Genomic DNA, 13,122 nt, shown 5'->3' on the forward strand with positions numbered 1-13,122 from the left:
AATTTCAACTTAGATAAGTGTGAGGTGATGTATTTTGGACAGTCAAACCAGGGTAGGACTTGTACAGTGAATGGCAGGGCACTGACGAGTGTTGTGGAACAGAGGGACCTGGGAGTACAAGTGCACAGTTCGCTGAAAGTGGCCACACAAGTAGACAGGGTGGTGAAGAAGGCATTTAGCACGCTGGCCTTTATCAGTCAGGGCACTGAGTTTAGGAGTTGGGACATTACGTTGCAGTTATATAAGTCGTTAGTGAGGCCACACTTGGAGTATTGTGTACAGTTTTGGTCACCCAGTTATAGGAAGGACATTGTCAAGCTGGAGAGGGCGCAGGAGAGATCTACGTGGCCCTGGATTCTTCTGACATTACAGCTTGTGCTGTAACTCGGGAAATACATCATAAGGATGTTAAAAGATCCTTTAAAATGTTTCTTTGAGCTCATTAAAAAAATAGATTAGAAAAGAGGAAAGAGAAGAGATTTTTGAATGTGAACACCCATAACACTGAGATACACCATGATGAGTTTCAAGGACAGATAGTCTTCGAGAGGGGACGGAAAGCCACCACAAATAAAGGTCCTGAGGTTCTCTGAGCTCTGTTTCCAAAACAGGAGTTCCAGCATGGTGGTGTTGTTATATCAGACATTATATCCTGGTTGAACATGTTTACAAAACTTTGGGTAGAAGATGATACACCTAGCCCAGAAACAATCATTATCTTTTCTGCAGCTGCTGACAATTCACTGTTTGGATTTCAATTGTGTGAGTGTAAAGTGGGGTGGGAGGTGAGGGGTGGGTTGGGTTTGAAATCAGGAGGAGCTGCACTAACTTACCCACATGAGTTGGTTAACTTAGTTGGACCACTGTCATCCTGGTACCCTAAGAAAAACAAGGTAACATGCCTCAATGACTACCGCCCAGTGTCACTGACATCCACCATCATGAAGTGCTGAGAGGCTGGTCATGGCACACATCAACTCCAGCCTCCCAGACAACATCAACCCACTGCAATTTGCCTACCGCTATAACAGGTCTACAGCAGACGCCATCTCCCTGGCCCTACACTCATCTCTGGAGCATCCGAACAGTAAAGACACCTACGTTAGACTATTGTTTATTGACTACAGCTCTGCCTTCAATACAATAATTCCAAGCAGACTCATCACCAAACTGCAAGATCTGGACTCAACACCTCCCTCTGTAACTGGATCCTTGATTTTCTAACAAACAGACCACAGTCAGTGAGGATAGGCAGCAATACCTCCAGCACGATTATTCTCAACACTGGTGCCCCACAAGGCTGCGTCCTCAGTCCTCTACTCTACTCCCTATACATTCACGACTGTGTGGCCAGATTCTGCTCTAACTCTATCTACGAGTTTGCAAATGATACCACTGTGGTCAGCCGTATCTCAAATAACAATGAGTCAGAGTACAGGAAGGAGATAGAGAGTTTAGTGACATGGTGTCATGACAACAACCTTTCCCTCAATGTCAGCAAAACAAAAGAGCTGGTCATTGACTTCAGGAAGGGGGGCAGTCCACATGCTCCTGTCTACATCAACGGTGCTGAGGTCGAGAGGGTTGAGAGCTTCAAGTTCCAATAGCCTGTGATAACATCACCAATAGCCTGTCCTGGTCCAACCACGTAGATGCCACGGCCAAGAAAGCTCACCAGCACCTCTACTTCCTCAGGAGGATAAAGAAATTTGGCATGTCCCCTTTGACACTCACCAACTTTTATCGAGGCACCATAGAAAGCATCCTATCTGGATGCATCACGGCTTGGTACGGCAACTGCTCTGCCCAGGACTGCAAGAAACTGCAGAGAGTTGTGGACACAGCTCAGCACATCACAGAAACCAGCCTCCCCTCCATGAACTCTGTCTACACTTCTTGCTGCCTCGGTAAAGCAGCCAGCATAATCAAAGACGCTACCCACCCTGGACATTCTCTCTTCTCGCCCCCTCCCATCGGGCAGAAGATACACAACCCTGAAAGCATGTACCACCAGGCTCAAGGACAGCTTCTATCCCGCTGTTATAAGACTATTGAACAGCCCCTAGTACAATAAGATGGACTCTTGACCTCACAATCTGCCTCATTATGGCCTTGCACCTTATTGTCTGCCTGCACTGCACTTTCTCTGTAACTGTAACACCTGATTCTACTTTCTGTATTGTTTTTCCCTGTACTACCTCAATGCACTGTGTAATGAATTGATCTGTATGATCGGTGTGCAAGACAAGTTTTTCACTTTACCTCAGTACAAGTGACAATAATAAACCAATTCCAATTCCAATTTCTTTGTCTAGACTTGGGCCAGTAGGTTAATTGGCCACTGTAGGTTTCCCCTGGTGCAGGTAAGCGGGGAGTTGGTAGGAATAAGAACAGGATGGGCTGAGAGTGGAGCTGGCGTAAATGGGTTTTGAGAGCTGTTGGAGCTGGACTCATCCAGGCAAGTGGAGGATCTTCCTTCACACAGGAGCTGCAGGTGGTGGAGAGGCCTTGGGGTGTCAGGAGGTGACTCACTCGCCGCAGGATCCCCAGCCTCTGACCTGCTCCTGCAGTCACACGGCTTACATTTGTGAAATGTAACTTAGGGAGGCTGTGGGTGGAGCCGCTGCCTCACAGCTTCTGGTGACCCCGGTTCAATCCTGACCTCCGGCGCTGTCTGTGTAGAGTTTGCAAGTTCTCCCTGTGACCGTGTGGGTTTCCCCCGGGTGCTCCGGTTTCCTCCCACATCCCAAATGTGCACAGGCTGGGAGGTTAATTGGCCGCTGTAAATTGCTGCTAATGTGTAGGTGAGGGGTGGAATCTGGGGGAGTTGATGACAAGGTGAGGAGAATAAAATGGGATCAGTGTAGGATTGGTGTAGATGGGTGGTTGGCGGTCAGCAGGGACTCGATGGGCCAAAGGGCCTGTTTCCATGCTGTGTCTGTCTTTGACTGTGAGTGATGTTCTGAAAACCTGCATCTTGGGGAAGCCTGAACTCCTGGAAAATCCTGTGGGTGAAGAACAAGTAGATGTAGTCTCCTTGGCGTGTGTGGACACTCTGTGACTTCCCGAATGCAGACTTGAGCAGCGAACCGTGAGACAGGGGAGATCGGCAGCAGTACCCAGGAGTGGTCCTGAGGCCAGAAAGCTGAGGGCCACCGAGGCTGTGAGGAGCTGTATGTGAGGTAGCGGGGGATCCAGATCACAGGGTTGACCTTAGAGGAGTTCCAGCAGAAATGGGGTTTAAATCCTGCTTCTTCTGGCAGTGAATGAGAGCCCTTGTCTTTCAGACCAGCAAGGTTGAAAATCTCATTGGAGATGAATTTTGGATTTGCACTCGGGTTGACGTCATTTGGGAGCTTTTTGCTGGAAGAACGTTGGCAATGCAAATTAAAATATCTTCAAAATGTCGAGGGTCAAATGTACCAACAGACACAAAGACACTGAGAAATGGGAGCAAAGCTGTGCTCTCCTGGATTAGGACAACTTTCAACCACACAGCACTGTTTGTGTCAGGGTTCACCAAAGACATTCCTGAGCCAGAACCTTCCCCAAGGCCACTCTCCCTTCTGCCTTTTCCTGTGCAAGGAATCTCCGAAAGCAAGTTTTCCATTCCTGAGCAACTCGAGGAAAAGTTTCCATCTGTTGGCGTGACACATATGAGAGAAGACTTGAATTATTTATATCTCGCATTTAATGAACTGAGCCTTTGGATTGAAAGACATTCAGAAGATGCGTTTGACAGACAAGGGCCAGCCTTTGAGTGAAACAGCTCAACAGTTGGCAAGCTTCACGTAGCTTTTCAAAGAGGACCCTGTTCTCATCCGCAGTAACAGCACTGCCTTGTGACGTATGGACAACGGGAGCTTCGGCTGCTGCCTGAGGCACCCTCAGCTGCTCCACTGATCCATTTCTGATGGTGTCAATGGGAACATGAGGAATAGAAGCAGGGAGAACCACACATCCTCCAACCCATTCCCCCTCAATGGGATCCTCAGCTCTCTTTACATGAAGACATAGAACTATAGCAGGAGGAGGCCATTCAGCCCCATGGCTGATCGTCCACATTCAGTCCCCTTCCCATAATCCTCCATCTCTTTCACCCCAAACACAACATCTCCCTCCTTGAAGATACTCAATGACTTGACCTCCACTGGTCTGTACCAAAGATTCCACCTTCACCACCCCCTGGGTGAAGAAACTTCTCGTCAGCTCAGTCTTAAACAGCCTACCTTGTATCCTAAGGAGGTGACCTCTGTTCCTGGCCTTTCCCACCACCTGCATCTGGTCTGTCCTGTCTCGTCAGGGTTTGATCAGTCTCAGTGAGGTCCCCTCTCACTCTTCTATTCAACAGGCCTAATTGACCCAATGTCTCCTCCTCCGTCAGTCCTGCCAGCTGCCACTGTCCAGAGTTATACAGCACGGAAACAGGCCCTTCGGCCCAACTGGTCCATGCCGACCAAGCTGCCCATCCAATCTAGTCCAATTTGCCCGCATTTGGCCCATATCCCTCTAAACATTTCCTACCCATGGACCTGTCCAAGTGACTTTTAAAAGTTGTACCGACCTCAACTACTTCCGCTGGCATCTCGTTCCATATACTGACCACCCTCTGGGTGAAGATGTTGCCCCTCAGGTTCCTAATAAAGCTCTCCCCTCTCACCTTAAACATGTGCCCTCTGGTTCTTAATTCCCCAACCCTGGGAAAAAGACTGTGTGCATCCACCCTATGCCCCTCATAATTTTATAAAGGTCACCCCTCAGTGTCTCCCTGTCTGGTGAAGCTTCACTGAACTCCCTCCACGGCGAGAAGATCCTTCCTCAGATGGGGAGGCCCAGACTGCACACAACACTCCAGTGTGGTCTCACCGAGGCCCTGTTCTGGTGCCGTAGGACATCTTTGCTCCTTTACTCAAGCCCTCCCATTTACCTTCTTAACTTGCTGCTACACCCTACATCTCTGTTTCTATCGACTGGTGCACAAGGACCCCAATCCATTGCTGCTCAGGTAATAATCCATCCTCCTGTTCTTGCCACCAAAGTGCATTACCTCACGTTTACCTGTGTTTCACTGCATCTGCCACGCATCTGCCCATTCACTGAAATGTGTCCAAATCATCCAGCTCCCTCCTGTCAACTCCAACTCCCACCTACCTTTCTCCTGTGTCCTGGGAAATATATATCCTCCTGCCCACCTCAGCAAAAATCAGATGGGATCTTGCTGTGCAGATGCTGGCTGCCATGTTTTTCTCAGGGTGACAATGGCTAACATGAGGGGACATAATTTTAAGGTGATTGGAGGAAGGTGTAAGGGGGATGTCAGGGGTAAGTTTTTTACACAGAGTGCGGTGGGTGCGTGGAACGCACTGCCGGCAGAGGTTGTGGGGGCAGATACATTAGAGACACTTAAGAGACTCTTAGACAGACACATGAATGATAGAGAAATGGGGGGCTATGTGGGAGGGAAGGGTTAGATAGATCTCAAAGCAGGATAAAATGTTGGCACAACATTGTGGGCCGAAGGACCTGTACTGTGCTGTAGTGTTCTGTGTTCTATGTTCTATGTTTGCTCCATTACAAGAGTGACTTTCACTTGAGTCGTACGTCACTGCTTTCAATATTCCTGTTTCAGCAACTGTGAAAGTTGCCACAGAAATCCAGATGTTCCTTATGCAGCATTCCCCAAATACTGAAACCCTTCAATAAACAGCAGAAAATGCTGGGAACACTCAGCAGGTCAGGCAGCGTCTGTGAAGAGAGTAGAAGAGTTAATGCTTCAGGTTGGAGACCCTTTGACAGAATGGGGAGAGAGGGAAACAAGTTGGTTTTCTGTACTTAAGGCTTGAAGCCACCATGGACCAGAGACAGGGTGATTCATAGTCATAGAGACATACAGCACGGAACCATGCTGACCAAGGTGCTTATCTGTGCTAATTCCATTTGCTCGCATTTGGCCCATATCCTTCTTAATCTTTCCTATCCATGTACCTGTCCAAATGTTTTTTTAATGTATTGTACCCGCCTCTACCACTTCCTCTGGCAGCTCGTTCCATATACTCACCACCCTCTGTCTGAAAACATTGCCTCTCAGGTCCCCTTTAAACCCTTCCCCCTCACCTTAAACCTGTGCCCTCTAGTTTTAGACTCCCCTACTCTTGGAAAAAAACTGTGATGACTTACCCCATCTCTGCCCCTCATGATCTTATAAACCTCTATAAGGTCACCCCTCAGCCTCCTACGCTCCAGGGAGAATAGTCCCGGCCTATCCAGTCTCTCCTTATAACTCAAGTCCTCCAGTCCCAGTAACATCCTTGTGAATCTTTTCTGAACCCTCTCCAGCTTAATCACACCCTGTAGTGAGGTGACCAGAACTGCACACGGCGCTCCAAGTGCGGCCTCACCAGTGGTTTGTGCAGCTGTAGCCTGATGTCCCAGCTCCCATACTGAAATGCCACGGCTGACAGAAGCCAGCACATCATACGTGAGACAGGAGCGTGCAGACATTGGTCTAATTCTCAGCAATCTTTTTTTTGTTTTTATTCCAAAATAAACTTTATTCATAATAAAAGACAAACTATATACAATTATAAAACAGTGCAAGCCTTTACATTCTTGTACACATCATTCACTGGTGTTACCTTTTTATATATAAAAAACAGCACCGATGCCACACGTGTGGCTCTCTGGGGGCTACCCAGTCCCATATTTACAATATTTAGGGGCTTTCTCGCCTGACCCCGCCCCTTCCTCTCCAATGGCAGAGGAACCCTAAACTGTGGTCCTTCCCCACCAAGCCTTTGCGCTGGCTGCGCCCAGCTTCAGTGCATCCATCAGCACATACTCCTGCAGCCTGGAATGTGCCAGCCGGCAGCATTCCCTTACGGACATCTCGCAGAGCTGGGAGAACAATAAGTTTCGGGAAGACCAAAGAGCGTCTTTCACCGAGTTGATGACCTTCCAGCAGCAGTTGATGTCCGTCTGTGTGTGTGTCCCCAGGAACAGCCCGTAGATCAGCGAATCCTCCGTTACGCTGCTGCTGGGGATGAAACGTGACAAGGACCCCTGCATCCTTCGCCACACCCTCCTCGCAAACCCACAGCCCGCAAAGAGGTGGGCGACCGTCTTGTCTGCAGCGCAGTCCTCCCAGGGGCACCGTGCGCTGGGAGTGAGGTTCCGACCATGCAGGAGGCACCTGACTAGGAGGGCCCCTCTCACCACCAGCCAAGCGAGGCCTTGGTGCTTGTTGGTGAGTTCTGGCGATGAGGCATTCTGCCAGATGGTCTGGACAGTCTGCTCAGGGAACCACCCCACAGTGTCCATTGAGTCCTTCTCCTGCAGTGTCTGCAGGATGTTTCGTGCTGACCACTGCCTGATGGACTTGTGGTCCAAGGGATTGGTCCGGAAGAACTTTTCCACGAAGGACAGGCAGTGCGGCAACGTCCAGCTGACTGGGACGCCGTGTGGCCACGGGGCCAGGCCCATCCTTCGCAACAGCTGGGACAGGTAAAACCTCGGCACGTAGTGACACTTGGTGCCCACGTACTTGGGTTCCACGCACAGCCTGATGCAGCCACAGATGGTGGTCATCAGGATGAGGGTGACCCTGGGGAGACCTTTACCCCCATTGTCCAGGGACGTGCGTTGGTCTAATTCTCAGCAATCTCCACAGGTGAAGTTCACCACCTGATAAAGCTGTTGACCAGAGCCAGCAGACTGCATTACTTTATACCACAGTTTAGAGAGTTAATGCTCATGTAATATTTATAATCAATAGTTTACAGTTTGCATAATTTATTCCTCAGCTGGAGACTGAAGATATTCCTCCACGTCCCACTCCCAGCTGCTTTGCTCGATTCTCCAAAGAACTTTTCTTTCGTTAGCTGCTGTGACATTCATTTACATTTCTGACCTTGTGACTCATGCTGAACAGATCATAGATTCACACGGTGCAGAGGAACCCCATTCAGCCCATTGAGACTGCACAGATCTCTGACAGCGTTTGGAATCAGCCCCACTCCCTGTGCTCTCCCCACAGCCCTGCACATTTCCCCAATTCCCATCGGAAGCTCCTGCTGAATCTGCTCCCACTGTCCCCTCGGGCAGGAGCTCCAGAAACAAGACATCCACATAAACGCTGTGGATCCAAGGGCAGAAATTCCCGACGTTCTCCTCCAGGAAAAGCTGTTATCAGGAAGTTGATTGGAACTGATAAAACTGAGACTGATGGACTTTCCCAACCCCCCCGCCCACCTGGTCCTATCTGCCCTCCACCCCCTCCCCATCTGGTTCCACCTGTCACCTACCAAACCCCTACGTACTGCTAGACACTGGCAACCTCTCCTGTTCCCCTCTCCACCTGAAACCTTTCACCCTTGGTCCGCACAGGTGCTGCTCGACCTGCTGAGTTTCTCCAGCGTTCTGTTTGTCGTTCCAGATTCTAACGCCCTCAGTCTCTTTTGTTGTCACGGATACACAATGTTGGAGTCAGGTCATTTGGGATTGCACTCTGCTCTAAAGCTGATTGGAGCACTGTGTGCAGTTCTGGTCACCACACTATAGGAAGGATGTGGATGAATTGGAAAGAGCGCAGAGGAGATTCGCCAGGGTGTTGCTGGATCGGAGGACTTCAGTTATGGGGAGAGATTGGACAGGGTGGGCTTGTTGTCCCTGGAGCGAGGGAGGCTGAGGGGTGAGCCGGTATAGGTATCTAAGATTCTGCGAGGCAGAGACGGGGTTGATAGTCAGAATCATGGTAGTGGTGTCAAAAACAAGAGGGCATAGGTTTAAGTTGAGGGGAAGGAGATTTAAAGAGGATCTTAGGGGTAAGTTTTATTACACAGAGAGTGATTGATATCTGGAACTCACTGCCAGAGGAGGTACTGGAATCAGATACAATCACTATGTTTAAGAGGCATTTAGACGGACACTTAGCAGGCAAGGAACAGAAGGATACGGTCCTAATGTGGGCAAATGGGATTAGTGTCGACGGCTAAAAAGATCGATATGGAAAGGTTGGTGGGCAGGTTTCTCTGCTCTACGACGATGAAGTGGGGCCCAAGCCAATCTGAAGTTAGGCGACTTGACATTGATAGTCTTCTGTCAGGTGAAGTGTTAAAGGATTAGGGTGGGTGGATGGAGAAGATGTCACCGTGATCAGCTGGGCTGCTTGGAGGGGGAACAGTCTCTGGTAACTGTCTCACACAGAGTGCAATGTGATCATGACCCAATAAGCTGTTTTGGTGTTGTTGGTTGGAGGATCAAAGCTGTCCTGAACACAGCACTGAAACAGTGCCGTAGGACACCTCACATCTGGCCAACACAGCTTTGGGGTCCTGGGAATGAGGTCTCAGCTCGGACGCAAGCTTGGCGACTGCCAGGATGAACATAATGTAATCTTCTCCCAGGTACTGTTGTATTGTAGATGTAGCTGCAGTCACATTCTCAGTGGGACTCTGTCCCAGCTTCCTTTCAACCCTGGTGTGAGCCTCACTCATATCTCGAGCAGGACATGAACCCACAACCTTCTCTTCAAAACTAAAAGTGCTGTCCACAGAGCCACAGCTAACAGTGAGCAGAACAGAAAGTTCTCTTGTAGTGTTGCTTTCCAAACACACTCTGGGTCCTCAGCGGTCTGACCTACATGAGTGGCATCAATGGGCCATTGTCAGAGAGAGCCTGAACCTCGTGGATCTTTCAGTGGGATAGGGGGCCACTCAGGGGTCAGTGAGTGAAAGAATTTCATTCAGACTCACTAATTTATTATGAAGATTACTTATGCAATGTGTTGGACTCTGCACAAGCAACGATCAACTGCATTTATATAGCACCTCTGAAGTACTAAAATTGGCCAAGGTGATTGACAGGAAGAGCGGCAACACAATCCCTGCACACGTTAGGGGACGTTGGGTCAATTGACCAACAGCTGGAATGAGGAGGAAGGGTTTGCAAGAGTCAGTTGAAGGAAGAGAGGTTCAGGGAGGGGATTCCAGAGCCTGAGACCCAGGGAGCTGAAGGTACAGCCCCCAGTAGTGGACCGGTGAGTATAAGAAACCTGCAAGAGGCCAAAGCTGGAGGACAGAGAGATCTCGGATGGTTGAATCACTTTGGCCATTCGATATTAAAATTTATCTGTCATTTCATGAGCTTGTCTGTCTGCAGACTCTTGGCCTCTCACTAGAGCCATCGGTAAAGTTTGCAAAGGTGACCCCTGCACTCAAGTTCATGTTATTAAAATATATCAAGAAAACCATGGTCCTGGTTGCAGGCGTGGTACTGAGCCTGAAGGTGGAACTTTCATTGTGACTCTCTGTGTCCCATAACTAGACCAAGTGTGACAAATTGCCATGGCATCATTCTGTTCCCCTCAGTGGACGGGCAGGGTCTCGACTCCCTCGGTTAGCGTAACACTACTACAGCACCAGAGACCTTGGTTCAATTCCTGCTGCTGCCTGTAAGGAGTTTGTACGTTCTCCCCGTGTCTGCGTGGGTTTCCTCCGGATGCTCCGGTTTCCTCCCACATTCCAAAGACGTGCGGGTTAGGAGCTGTGGGCATGCTTTGTCTGCGCCGGAAGCGTGGCGACGTTTGCGGGCTGTCCCAGCACATTCTTAGCAATGCAAGAAGACGTATTTCACTGTGTGTTTCGATGTACATGTGACTAATAAATAAATATCAATATCAAATATCAAACGATGATGGAAGCAACACGAAGAAGCTTCTAACTTTCCTGCTGCCTTTCCCTGTGAAAGGATTCACTGAGAGCAATCTCCAGATCGACCCGTTAGCCTGGCAGGTATGAGAGAATGGATGAATTCTTCACATCTTACGATTAATAATCTGATGCACCTGATGAGAAGCAACTCACAATCCGCTAGAGAAGCTCAGCGGGTCGAGCAGCATTTGTGGAGGAAAAAGAATTGTCAACATTTCAGGCTGAGACCCTGCATCAGGACTGGTCGAGGAGCCTCTACCACTGTTTTCAAAATATCCAAAGACTCTGCTCCCGCCAGCCTTTGGGGAAGAGAGTTTCAATGTTGAGGTTCAAGGGAGAGTTACGATGGGTGTGGAAATCACGGGAGCGTTTACACGGAGTAAACAGAAGCTGCCTCCAGGGGTTGGAGTGTCGGCTGACCAGAGGGCGTGGAGTGAAGGGGATCCGCGGAGGAAGCGGTTGGGGGGGGGGGGGGGCAGGAGAATGTTTTCACCAGGGCAGTTGTGACCCGGGAAGGGTGGTGGGAGCTGCTTCAACGGGAGCTCTCTGAATGGAATTGGAAAAATATTTGGGAAGGAAAATTTGAAGCACAAATGTGGAGAGATGGGGAGTGGGGACTGACTAGAGACTTCTTCAAAGAGCCAGCACAGATACGTGGAACAAATGGCCACCGGCTTCACTGTGTGAATCTATGATTCAACTGATATATCTGAATGACAGTCACAGAGTCACACAGCAGGAAAACAGGCCCTTCGGCCCAACTGGTCCATGCCGACCAAGACTCCCATCTAAGCCAGTCCCATTTGCCCATATCCCTCTGAACCTTTCCAATCCATGGACCTGTCCAAGTGCCAAGGTCAATATAAAGCTGTGAGGCAGTTGATTTATCTCCAAATTACCCAAAAAGACCGTGTGAATTAAAACCCGTGGCCAACTGGTTGTTTCTACACAGAAAGAACAACGTAAGTTCTAGAGATGGATCTCTGGAACCTAGGGTGATACAGATAAGTTTGAAAGCCATATTGATGCAGAAATAGCACAGGTAATAATACAGTAAAGGCTATCGCCTGACCCTGGTATCACGCTTTAACACATGGCATTATCTCTTGATCCATCTCAACAGCTGAGTTAACGAGCAGAGTGCAGGGGTGATTTTACAGGGACAGAGACTTATTGACAGGACCACACACAAGTCACGCACTGTGAGTTCCTCATCAAAGAGTGTGGTTAATTGTAGCTTCTCACATGTCAATCATTGCATCCTCCATTGAATCGTCCAATAATACAGGATAGAAACAGTCCAATTTCTTTCTGAAGAGGACTGTTGGATTGGTGTGCAATCTCCCCTCCAGCCCGACAACCCTGCAGAATCTATCTGTTGTGATCCCCTGATTTCCATCACTCCACCACTGACGTCATGCCTTCAGCTCCCTGGGCCCCACATTCTGCAACTCCCCCCTTGAACCTCTACTTCTCTCTTCTTCCATTTAAGATGCTCTTTAGAGCTGAGATATTTGACCAAGCTTTTAGTGCCTGTTACAGCATCTCTGCATGGCTTGGTATGATGTTCTGTTTGAAAGTTGCTCCTGTGAAGAGTCCCAGGGTGGTTTCTACTTTAAAGGTGTGATATTAACAGGTCGGTGGTGCCTAGTAAAGAAACCTGAGACCTTCTTATTACAGGATGAGGCAGTGACAGCCGGTCTGGGACCAGAGCAGTCTGAGACTGCAGAACAGGTCTGGGACCTTTTACCAAATACATAATCTAGTTACCAAAATATCAATTTCCAGGTCAAAGATTTTCCAACAAACAATCTGCGGGACGAACCCAACCAGTCGAGCAGCATCTGTAGGGAAAGAAATTGTTGACGTTTTGGGTCGAAACCCTGCTTCAGGATGTGTCTCCAAGGATTTTCCACATTGGTCAGTTATTTCCCCTGAACATGGCTCTTCCAGAACATGGTAGGTTGGCCTTCACTGTAGGAGGATTTGAGGACAGGAGCAGGACACCTTGCTGCAGCCATTCAGGGACCTGTACACCTGGAGTTTGTGCGTACGTAGTTTGGGTCTCTTTATCTGAGGGAGGATGTTCTTGCATTGGATGAAATGCAACAGAGGTTCCCTGAGATGGCAGCACTAGTGTGTGAGGAGAGATTGGATCCGATCGCCCCATATTCACTGAAGAATGAGAGGAGATAAGAGTCTAACAGGACTGGGCAGGCGAGATACAGTGGGTATTCCCTAGGCTAGAGACCCCAGAACTGGAGAAACAGAGGGATCTTGGGGACCACGTCCATCAATCCCTCAAGGTTGCCGAGCTGGTCAATAGGGTTGTTAAGAAGGCATATATGGAGTGTTGGCCTTCATTATTCAGGGTACTGAGTTCAAGAGCCGTGAGGTGATGTTGCAGCTCTGTAGA

This window comes from Pristis pectinata, chromosome 2, assembly GCF_009764475.1.
Source record: "Pristis pectinata isolate sPriPec2 chromosome 2, sPriPec2.1.pri, whole genome shotgun sequence".
Lineage (NCBI taxonomy): Eukaryota > Metazoa > Chordata > Chondrichthyes > Rhinopristiformes > Pristidae > Pristis > Pristis pectinata.